Consider the following 13,005-nt stretch of genomic DNA (forward strand, 5'->3'; position numbering starts at 1 on the left):
AATAATATATTAATGTGAATAAATCCCAAGGGGTTTAAATCCAGATTTTGTCTACAAAAATTTGGACAAACTCAAAATATTGTTAAATTATTTATTTCATTCTGTAGGAGATTTTCTGCATTTTTTTAAAACATTTTGAAATTAAATTATCCGTGTAGTCAATAAGACAAAAAAACGGCACACATTATTTGACTAAAAAATGATATTTTTTTTTACTTGTTTTAAAAATCAACTTGACTATCGATTTACATTAACAACAAAGAAATTCGCCATGAATCATTAATTTATCTAAAGCACAACCGATAAGCGAACAATACAAAGAAAATTGATTCATGTATAATGTATACTAATAAAGTAATAAATGATTATGAACATAGTAAAAGGCGCATGTGTACTGTAATGTACTGATTCATTTACATGTCATTATACTACATCCATGAATAACAAGCTCCTGCAGAGCATCTTGTAGTCAGTTTTACAAAGAACGTGTTAGTCATTATTCATTATAATACTATCTGCCTATATACTAAAGGGCAATTCCGACAAAGGAACAAAAACAATACTGACTTATATTTCACAAAGGCGAAGTACAATTCCTCACTGGGCTATTTTAGAACAGATTAGAATAAAGTTTTTTTAAAACGTAAGTATGGAAAATTATGTACATGTTTAGCAAACATTGCACGGTGGTCACAGCCCTTCAATATTGATGACCGAATTATGATATGTTACTGCGGGTAAATAGTGACCAACAGCCAAATTAACTGAAAGTATAAAAAGTACCTAGGATTCCTAAAGGGTCCATTAGTATTTTGTCATCCAAAGTGAGTTCATCCAAGGAAGTGCTAATTACTGTAATCTGTGCGCTCATCGTTTTAACTGTTCTATATTTCTCAGAATTAGCAATTGATGTGTGTTTTTTTGTGATGGAAATTCAAGTTGAAGGTATGTTTGATTATTTTTATGTACTTTGAAGCGTAAATGAATAGTTGTTTTTGAATAGAGAACTGCTACACAATGCACAAATTTAGTTTAAATTAAAAAATATATTTTTGTTTCCATAAACTTTTAGCTATTTTGCCCCGCTCTTATTTACAAAAACAAAATATTTTTGAAATTTACATTTTTATCTGCATATCTTTGCTCCGGGGTTTAGTATGAGCCATATACTTCGTACTTTGCACACGCGTTAAAAATTTAAGGAAAATTACATGCCTGATTTTTATGTATTTTATTTTTTTAGGATCTCTTTACAATTATTAGTTGTGTTCCAGGGTAAAAGCTCAACCAACTTTCGGGTGTCTACAGGAGTGCCTCAAGGGTCAGTACTCGGACCACTTCTCTATCTCCTTTACACTAAAGATATAGAGAACATTATCAAAGAATGTGGATTGTGGTCTCACTGCTATGCAGATGATAAACAGATTTATTTTTATTGCAAACCAGGCGAGAGAAGTGTGCTTGTCAATTTAATTGATGGATGCATCAAGAAAATAGGAAACTGGATGGCTGAAAACAGACTAACATTAAACCCATCAAAAACTGAACAACTGTGGGTGGCTTCAGCCAGACGACAGAATTTGATCCAGGATACGGCTCTACCCAATGTAGGGAGTACCGCTTTACCCACCGTTAAACACTGGGAGTTTTACTCAATTCTGACCTATCTCTTGACGCTCAAATTAGTAGAACGATAAGTTCATGCTTCGACCAGCTGAGACAAATTAAATGCATACGCAAAAATTTGCCGGTTGATGCCGCCCGTCAATTAATAAATGCGTTTGTAGCGTCTAGAGTCGATTATTGTAATGGTATCTATGCAGGTCTACCAATGAACAAAATGACTCGCCTAAAACCTGTATTGAATGCCGCAGCAAGACTTATTTTCGGAATCTCTAAGTTCAGTCATATCTCTCCACTACTTCGGGAACTACACTGGCTACGTTTTCCACAGAGGGTCGAATACAAACTCTGTTGGCTTATGTATAAGTCACTGCACAACTCTGCTCCGGAATATCTAAGGGAACTATGGATTCCAGATGAACTAGCTGACAGGCGTCTCACGCTTAGATCAGCTGCGTCTACGGCAAGAGAAAAAGTTATTATACCTCTACGCAAACAGCGCACTAAATTTAGTGAACGCGCATTTGCGGTCGCAGGCCCTATGGCATGGAATGCTCTCCCAGCGGAGGTGCGAGGCTGTGAAAGTGAAGTGATGTTTCGGAAAAAACTTAAAACCCACTTGTTCTCTAAATCATTTGAATAAATCCGTAGCATGTGACAACAAAATAAATTGTTTTGATTAAATTACAAATTTAAAAGCTTCAATTAAATTAATTTAACAATAGAATCACTATTTAAAGCGCCCTTGAGGTATTTTATTACGAAAATGGCGCTATATAAGTTATCCATAATAATAATAATAATTATGCGGGTTGGTTTAATAGGTGTTCTGACGAAGAGACGGGTACGTCTCGAAACTGGTAGACATAGAAAAGTCGGAAATTGGTTATTTACAAATATTTAATAACATTAAGTAAAATGTTTGACCACTAAGTTAATGCTTAAAATATTAATCATATTTATTATTTATTTATTTAAACACTTTATATACATACGCAGTTTACATACATATGCATAAGGGCGGGCATATTGCCTTAACCCTTTCGCTCCTGAGATATTTTTCAAAATTTACTTTACTCTTCATTTTTTTGGACCATCTCTCCACTTCGGATACTATGGATGGAGCTATCATATAAAAAATATGTTATGTTCTAAGTGGCCAGTAACATGAACAATCGTCGTGGCCAGGGTCTAACAGAATATGGAAGGTAATTAGAATTTTCGTTTATACCCACACAAACGTGTTGGCCAGGAGCGAAAAGGTTAAGGCAATTTCTTCCTACCTACCCATTTCTTCATAGAACAAAATATTGTTTAAAAATTTTTTTTTTAAGAATTAAAATTGACTAAATATCTACACTATACTATGAAGAGAGGAAAAAGGAAAAACTTTAATATTCAGAAAGTGACTTTTTATACGTAAATTTGAATGTAACTAAAGAAGGAGCGAGGCATCTCTGACATTTATGGGTAGATTATTCCTTAAAGTAAATCTTGCATAAAAAAAAGACATCTTGATCCTGCGATACTCTTATATTCCGGAGCAACACAACTGCTTATTCATATACTCGACATAGTGATTCCTGGGATGACCAGAGTGGTTTTCCGTTGACTTCTCTGGTGGATTTTTCTTTAGAGGTTACCTTCTCTTAGCTGGTTGGGTCTGGTTTGGGGGTGCAAGAAACTCGCCTTCCATCCTCACTTTATCCGCTGTGATCACACCATTATGAGTGTGATACCATTGTCCAAAGTTCACGACATGGACGCTAACGAGTTGGGCTAATCAGTAGTGTTTTGCTGGCGGAATGCAACTAAGCGTTTGCAGCATTTTAAAGAATCACACCTTCCAGCAAGATGTGACTCACTACTGACAGTTTGAACCCCTTTTCTTGTAGAACATAATGTACTTTCATCAAGTTGTGCAAGCTTTATCTCATCATTGAAAAACAGTTGTTATTTTTTGTTAATTTAGTTTTTTTTATCCTTTGTTTTCAAGCACAATTTTTTATTTTGACCAGTCTGTTTTTTCGGTTGGCTATAAGAACCCCTTTTCTTGTAGAACATAATGTACTTTTATTAAGTTGTGCAAGCTTTATCTCATCATTTAAAAACAGCTGTTATTTTTTGTTAGTTTAGTTTTTTTTATGCATTTTTTTTTAGCACAAATTTTTATTTTGACCAGTCTGTTTTTTTGGTTGGCTATAAGATATTGCTCTTAGCAATAAGTCCGCTAAAGTACTTATTCTTTGTTCTTGAAGGTTTAAAATAAAATACAATTTAAAAATCCCGTTAAATGAGAAGAGTGGTGAAGAGTGCTACAATCAAAGTGTATCATGTCATTAAAGTCGTCTGCATCATTATCTAATGAAGAGAGAGGTGTCTGCGGTCCCTAGCCCCCCTACCCAACCCAAGTCTAGGGAGGACTCAAAAGAATAGCGAACGGTAGTAAATTAAAGAGGGCGTAGAGTTCCTACGTCACGAGGTCTATTCTAGTTACTAATACCATTCGTGTGCAATTAAATGTCCGCTTTTATGCTGCTATTATATAATGCACGATGTTGAGAAAAGTATACATGACATATTTTTTATGGTTCTAATCCTATATTTGTGGTGATATGCTCAAGTGTCTGTGTCATATAATTGCTCGTCCCATCTCAACACTGGACTTTTAGTCCCATGGAGTTGGGACTTATTGTCTCAAATAATGTATAATAACCTTATGTATGTGAGTAAATAAATAAATAAATACTTGGTCAATATAAATTATTTAATGTAATCTTAACACGTAAAATTGATCATCTATTATTGTTATTATAATTTATTCAAACACTTTAGTATACACGTGATACAGTTCATTTACATACTACTTAAATTTATTTCAACAGAGAAGGAAAACATTTTTGAGAAGGGAATATGGAAGTCTAGGCATTTACAGGACTTATGCCTGTCATTGGCTGGTTTAAGTTGCCACTTTACACACTGTGTAACATTCACCATTCTGCCCATGTTTCAACATCCACATTTCCTCAACTCTTACATCTGTTGGCAAATCTACTTTGGCAAACAAATGTTTATCGCAGGAGGCTAAACTAACAGTTCACAATGGAGTTCTAGTTCCAACTCTAATGTATGGGAGCGAAGTATGGAATTGAAAAAATGATGATGAAAGTAGGTTGAATGCTGTCGAAATGCGATCCCTCAGGCGAATGTGTGGTAAAACGATGTATGATAGGTGCACAAATGTCGAGATCCGTGAAGTGTGTAAGGCTGAGACATGCATTATTGACAGAATCAAGAAAGGGATGCTGCGTTGGTTTGGGCATGTAGAGCGAATGGACAGCGAAAGAACGGCTAAAAGGATCTACGATGCAAATGTTGATGGATGCAGAAAACGAGGAAGACCGAGAAAGACATGGCACGGTCAAGTCCATCAAATACTTGAAGATGGACATGTCAAAAGTAGGAATAATCGACGTGCGTGCATGAGAAGATGTATGAATGTAGAGGAAGCGAGGTCTGAATGCCAAGATAGAGTGTTATGGCGTTCTATCCTCTCTGCCTACCCCTACGGGGAAACGGCGTGATGGTTTGTTTGTTGTTTGTTTGTTTGTGTACATCTGTTGACTTTTGTGAAGTAAAAGAGCTGAAACCTTTATTACATGCGTGAGATTCATTCGGATGAACCAAATCACTTACTAGGCAACGCCTGAAAACCATTTTTCAATTTATATACTTCTTCTTTTACCAGGTAGTAATTCAACAATGTTTGAGTATGTCCAAATGCTTGCAGGCTGGCTGGATTTCCTCCCTAGGGAATTATTCATATTTAAATTTATTTCAACAGAGAGAGAAAACATTTTTGAGAAGGGAATATGGAAGTCTAGGCATTTACAGGGCATATGACCTGTGATTGGCTGGTTTAAGTGGGAAATCCAGCCAGTCTTCAAGCATTTGGACATACTCAAACATTGTTGACATACTTCTTAGTTTAATAACAATACATGTGCCAGCCAGGATTTGTAGACGGTACCACCTGTTTCATGTACCAATAAGTAAAACATCGTATGTTAAAAATGCTTTTTTTCGTAGGACTTTTTCAGTGTACAATACAAAATTTAGACAGATCACACAAACATCACTCAGTCAGATTTAAAATTTACACTAAAAATGTATTATGTAACTTGGTAGACATTGTAATAATAAATATGTAGATCTCTCTCCCCCTCCTTATCATCTCTTCAAGCATCCTGTGCGAGGCTGTGAAAGTGAAGTGATGTTTCGGAAAAAACTTAAAACCCACTTGTTCTCTAAATCATTTGAATAAATCCGTAGCACGTGACAACAAAATAAATTATTTTAATTAAATTACAAATTTAAAAGCTTCAATTAAATTAACTTAACAATAGAATCACCATGTAAAGCGCCCTTGAGGTATTTTATTACGAAAATGGCGCTATATAAGTTATCCACAATAAATAAATAAATAAATCCTTGTTCTAATCCCGCCCAATTTTCAACAACTTGCTGTTCTTAAAAAAATATAAAAAATTCTTCAATTATTGAATAATATTAACGAGTACATGAAAATAACATGTTTATATGTTTAAACTTATATGTATTTATTTAAAATGTAATATATTTTATATACTAACTTTGTATACTTTGTGGAAATTTGTTATTAGTTCTGAGTTTATACACTATGTCTGTTTGTTTACTATAAATATGTATGTAGAACTATTGGTTTCCCAAATAAAATAAAATGTAAAATAAAATATGACGGCGGGTGTATTGCCTAAAGGAAATTTCTTCCTGCTACCCAAACTTTTCGATTTGATAGAATAAATGGCAAATATGAAAATATTGTAGGTATAAGAATATTTGTTGCGTTTTTGTCAAAATGGAAAAAAATTAGCAGGAAACACGTAAGATGAAAAACCTATTTTGACAGAAACATAACAATTATATACCGAACTTAAAACTTTTTAAACATAACTTTTTGCGGTGCAAGTGACATAGATCACCACTGGAAGCACGTTTTGCCTTTGAGCAACATATTTGAATTGTTCTGGTATTAATTCTGGAACTTGGATCTGTAAGAGCCAATGTCATAAATCGTAATATTGATTTATTTATAAAATTAAAGTGAAAAAATATGTATATTTTTGATTATAATTGTTTAAGGTGTTTTTTAACGAATTTTGTCGGAAGTTTCATTATTTATTTATGTATTATAGTTTCATTAAGTTGTCATTATTTTTGCCTGTTTCGTAAAAAAAACTTTAAAGCTCTATTTATGCAGATTTGCGTTTTGGTTTGTTGAACTGAAGCGACGTTGTGGCGTTATATTGAATTGTTTGACGACTTTGATGACAAGTATTAATAAAAAACCTCACAACGAATGTATGTCTATGATAAATAGTTAAATAAACTAGTTTTTTTAATTGACATCGGCCTTCTACAAAACGGTGGCAAAAAAAAGAAATTTGACATTGGCCCTTTTAGATCCAAGTCGCATAATTATTGGTATTATTGTCCTCGAGGACGCAACTTTGCTGTTTCTCGCCAAATCTCGTTAATTTAAATACCTTTTGAGATTGTTTAAAAATTTTATTTAATAAAAAAAAAATGTCATAAATGATGTTTAAACAACAACTGTGCGAGTCAGAATAGACCCTATGAATGAAATGAAGGTTGAAGTATAGAAAATAGGTATATCGGTGTGAGTGACGAAGTTGGGGGCTGCATGATTTCTTTTGTTCTGTGATCCTTCGGGACCCGGGATCCGTATCCCGTGCGTGGGCGTCGCATCGAGATAATACTACTCGGTACATACACAGACAATGATGATACCCACAGCTTGGGGGGGGCAATTACAATCGGAAGATACGGAAGCCATACCTTCAATCTGACGGTACATTTGAGATAAATTCTCCTGAGTGATTACGAAGATACACTATCGACCTTGTATCTTCTAGTTTTTAGTAAGTAGATTAAAGGTGCGACCTGGGCCCCGATTACAATGGGAAGTTAACAGAGTTCTCTCCGACTGTCTATAAAGAAAAATCGATATTTGTGTACCAAAATGAGTATATTCGCGTGAACATTTAAAGTATCTTCGTCGGTAACCTATAATTAAACATGTTTAGAAGAAAACTTTGTATGCATATTCTGCTTTTCATACAGAAAACTTAATTTTACTTTATAGATAAAATTGAACATATTGAGTTCTCCAAAACTAAAGCCATTTTCAGGAGGAGTGTACAAGTCTGGATTTTGTCTTAGGGAAGAGACCATTGCAGGAGACTGCTGCGAGATATTGCATATATTGATATACTATTAAGCGTGTTGTCCAGATGCAGATTGTAATATGTATGTATTTGTGTAAAATAAATAACTATAAAAAAAAATTGCCAAATAAAGCTTTCCTCGAAAATTCCCTACCGTGCATTTTGTACACCGACAGCTTTCTATACACCGTTTTGTACACCGATATGTAAACTTAAGGCAGGGACAAACTTTATACGAAGAGTTACTGCGAAGCGTATGGAAGAACGCTAAAATAGGTCCCGAAACGGGTCGAACTGTGTACTTGTGTACCCGTGTACCGTACTAGGTGGAAAAAATACCAGACGGGAGTTTGGCCTATCACACACCATGGTGAAAATCAACACGACACGATAAAATTAGGAAACGGGTAGGATTAATTTATTGTATTATTATATCGAGCCATGATCGGCAGAACAACGTAAGCGACAAATAGTGAATTGTGCAGGAGAAGGTTTTTTTTAATTTTTGTTCCATACATATTTTTAAAAATAATTCGGTAAATGGGATAAATAATTTGGTAAATGGGATTTATAATGGTTGGATAGATTTATAATGGACTTAAGATTTTTGTTTATCTGATCATGCCACGTCTTCCTTGGTCGTCCTCATCTCACGTTACCGTTCATTTTCGCCAAATATACTTGTTTTACCATTCTTTCGTCGTCTATTCGTTCTACGTGACCAAACTATCTCAGAGACCCTTTCTTAATCTTTTCAATTATACTTGACTCAGATTAACACTTTCGCCTGATTTCATCATTCGTAACCCTGTCATAAAAAATATCAAGTTTTAATAATGCATTTTAACTAGTTTTGGGTAACTTTTAGTCTGCGGTAACTGATGGTAATTTAAAACTCTTTTTCCTTTTTTTAAATGACTTATATGACACACGTTTTTTCTCACAATTAATCGTTATCGTCCATGGCATTAAGGTTATTTTTTTGTTAATTAAAATTTTCGTCAATATTATTGCGATTTACATGTTGGAAAAGTTTTTTGTGTTTTTCTCCAAAGTGGATTTTCGAGTTACGGCGGTTTAGCACGGCACGGCAGAGTATACCATTAGGCCGACTAATCTCATAGTAGCCGCTAAATAAATTTTAAATAAATATAAAATAATATACTACGCGTCAATCCACCCACCGTGCAGTGTGGATTTGGACGATGCGTGTGAAGTGAGCCTTTCGCGTGGGCGTCGTATTATGGTGAGAGTGGTAATGAAAAATGAAATAAGCGCCGCCAACTGCGAATTGGTAAAATTCACTCTAGGGCGAGAAGAGAAAAACGACGCCCATAAAACAAATACTATACGTAACTTATTGTTTATTATATGAGTGTGGGTATTTTTATGTTTTAGGACGAGACCAAAATACCTGCTAGAAATTATATATTTAGTGCGTACTATCACGCTCAGACAGAAAAATATTTGACGAGATATTTCAAATCTGACTTCGTCTTCTTGTGGTTCCTCTCCCCGATGGAGGTTGGAAATCATCGTTGCGACTCTTACATTGTTTGCAGCTGCCCTGCACAAGGACTGAGTGCTGCAATTAAATCAGTCGCGCAAGTTCTAAAACCAAGAGATGCGCCTTCTACCTGCACTGCGTCTTTCTTCAATCCTTCCCTGTAGAATGACTTGTAAAATGTTACATTTTTCGCCACTCATCACAAGCCCAAAGTACTCAAGTTTTAATTTCTTTCTGGTCTTCAGTACCTCTTTATCCTTTTCCATCCGTCGTAGAACATCATCGTTTCGGACTCTGTCCACCCAGGAGATTTTTAATATTCTCCTGTAGCACCACATTTCCAAAGCTTCGATCTTTTTTGAAGTGTTTTGGGTGAGTGTCCACGTTTCGACGCCGTAAAAAAGTACTGAGAAGACGTAACATCGTACAATGCGCATTCGGAGGTCTAAATTAAAGACTACTGCAAAGAAGGTCACGCATCCTGAAAAAGTAGTCTCGCGCCATCTCTATTTTGACTGGTTTCTTGCGATCCCCATTTATCATTCAGCCAGCACCCTGAATATGTACAAAAAATGTTCAAAAAAGATATATGAAAATCTAGGCATTTAGAAGACTTATGACTTATCGTTGGCTGGTTTAATAGCTCACTTTATACGCAACGAAGCAAATCTATCAATCTGGATAAAATCCAATTTATGATTAAGATATTCAAAAAGTAATAATTTAAAAACTTACTCAAAGTAATATTGTCCAGTTAAAGCACTACCTCTACATACCCAGAAATCGTTTAAAGACCGAGGGTCTCTTTATCTGTTTCGCTCAAAAAAATATTAAGCCAAATATGTTACTATTATAAATGTTTGTAAAAGGCAGATTTGCCGTTTATGTAAATAAACACCAAGGGTTAAAAAGGCAATACTTATTTCCTCTGATAGAAAAGGATAGCACAAAAATATTAGCTCAACTCATATCCTGAGCCATTGGGCTCCTCTGACAAAATTATATATGTATGATTTACTATCTATTCTACACGATCTCTAATAGCAAACACCGAACACCGTTTATGGAGCACCCCTGAGAGTTTTCCACTTCCCAACCCAAGAGCTAACAAACTGAGTAAATAATGAGGAATTCATACCATTCTTAACCAAATATAGATTGATCTAGAAACGTCTATCAGGCCGTCCAACAGTGCCTCCATTTCCTCATTGAGGAAGGGACAACGCCATAGCACATATTCGGCTATTTGGTTTGACGCGCCGAAAGCGAAACTTGGATCGCTTACGAGAGAAAAAGTTGAAATAATATGGTTCAGAAAATTATTCACTTGAAGTAATGATATCAGCAAATAAATAATGCGTAGAACTTGTTATTATTATAAATAAATATTTCGCGTACCGCCATTATCGAAATATAATACCTCGAGGGCGCTTTACAAAATAATTCAATAAATATTGATTTTAATTTGACTTCAAATTCAACACTTTAGTAAAACGACGCATTTTGTCATCGCATGCTACTAACTACTTACTAAAAATATTTATGCGTGGGTTTTTTAATGTTGAAGTATGCAGTTTTTTATATTTTATAATTTGGGCAATTTTTTCTATTGTCTCTATTTTTTATGTCCCAACTAAAGTTTTCAGTTCCGCTTCTCTATTCCATTTTTTATTAGTATTTACCACACCCAGTCGATAGAAATCCGTATTTTAAAGTTTCGGATATATGTATGTGTCCAGACGGATGAAGAATACATTTCTGTCTGTGAAATAGAACCAGGACCCTGGACAAGTGCCTTGATGGCGACTCGACGGCTACTCTCGGGTAAAATTACCGATGAAGGAAATCAAGTGGGAATAAGTCGGCCTCGTAGTGTAGTGGTTGGCGTATTCGTCTACCATGCTAGAGATTACGGGTTTGATTCCTTACAGTTTTGAAGCGAAACATTTGTTTTTAAGGTGGTTTAATACTGCAATATTTCACCTTCATGTAACAGATGATTCATTTTGCTCCATCTGGATGTGAGAGAAAGCTAATAACGCATTTTTACCGTCGCTTTAATTTAATAATAAATAAATTAATTTATAATTGCAGTCAGCTCTAATTATTTCAGATGTGAATTGAGTATTTAGAAACGACTAAAACATTACTATGTATCCTTAGAACACCTCCCATCATTTTATTGTATTTTTTTATAAATATTTTTATTCATTTTCTTTCCTTTACCCGATTCGACATTCTTCATACTTTAATATGTATAGCATAATGCACTTTTATTTAAGTGAACGGTTTTTACAAGCTTTCACGACACAACCAAGCGTTTTGGTTTCGGATTAAATGTTACGCTCACGTCAAAACCCGGCTGGCGGTTAAAGAACGACTAAATACGCGTAGGGCACAGGACTGAGCGTTTGGGCTTCAATTAAGTGTCATCATTTTTGAGGGCTCAGGGCGCGTCTATGTGTATTAATTGATCAATGGGTTGCTATAATGCATTTTAAACTAACCTCACGAACTCTGAAAATAAAGCAACTTCACCATGGGTGATAGTACTTTTTCGTACGGCATTGAGATACTGACATAATTTAAGATGGTTCCGGGTGCGTCTATGTGTATTAATAGGTCAATGGTTTAGTTTAAGAACACCGAACCTGTTTCTATGGTTACACAAAAGCATTAGGAAGTGAAGTTTTGTAAGTATACTTAAATGTTTAATCTCAATAGGAAACGCGGTCCTACTTTTCTTCATACAAACGTATTCACGTATTTTCTCTCTGAATTTTAGCACTAGACCAGTGTTTTTTTACGCACTATAGATATTTACCATTGACGTGTCCCTATTGTTTCGTTTTTATAAAAAAAAATGATTATTATGGGAACCAGAACCATCCAAAATCCGTAAAAAGACACAGTTTTATCTGCGGTCTTCGGGCCGCACAGTATACAAATATAACTATTTTCGAAAAACTCAAAACATACCGATACAGAAAATTTTATTCTGATACTCTGTCAAAAAACTGACAAAATCGGTTTAGTTTTGAGGTGCGGAAAACGGGACAACGAAACGTCGATTTTATCTATTGTAACAAAAGGTCTGACATGCAGTTGTCTGTTTCGCACAGTATCGGGGAGGCATCTGCGAGACGGTGACAGGAAAACAATGTTCTAATACGTATTCATAGAAATTCTCTGTCCTCACAATTTTTGTAAACCGAAACACAAAAATAATCATGCATACGTACATATTATCTTAACTTTAACTCAAACATAAAACCCACTTGTTCTCAAAATCATTTGAATAAATCCGTAGCATGTGATAACAAAATAAGTTGTTTTATTTATTAATTAATTTACGCCCTACGGGCTTTTACATATATTAGAAATTACATTCAAGTGCAGCAGAGAAACATAAGTATGTAAATTTAGTTAAAATGAAAGATAACATAAGAAAAACTAAAAGATACAATAATACGTAAAAATAAGAAAATGTAGCAACATAGGTATATGGGTACATAGAAAAATATTTAACAAATTTACATATGAAAACATACACACATACATACACACGCATATGCACACATACATACA

At 34.7% G+C, this 13,005-nt stretch overlaps 1 protein-coding gene and 1 long non-coding RNA gene across 3 annotated transcripts in view; one reads left to right on the forward strand and one right to left on the reverse strand.

The window, feature by feature from the left end:
* The window catches only part of stai (stathmin), a 104,980-nt gene that overhangs the window by 90,771 nt on the left and 1,204 nt on the right, over positions 1-13,005 (reverse strand). The gene's annotated exons all lie outside the window — the stretch shown is intronic.
* Positions 674-2,293, forward strand: LOC148273764 (uncharacterized). Its single transcript, XR_015824485.1, has 2 exons — positions 674-945; positions 1,275-2,293. It is a non-coding gene; the product is annotated as an uncharacterized LOC148273764 (long non-coding RNA).

The sequence above is a fragment of the Micrasema longulum genome, unplaced genomic scaffold (assembly GCF_059751315.1).
Source record: "Micrasema longulum isolate JH-2025_06_02 unplaced genomic scaffold, ASM5975131v1 h1tg001842l, whole genome shotgun sequence".
Classification (NCBI taxonomy): Eukaryota; Metazoa; Arthropoda; class Insecta; order Trichoptera; family Brachycentridae; genus Micrasema; species Micrasema longulum.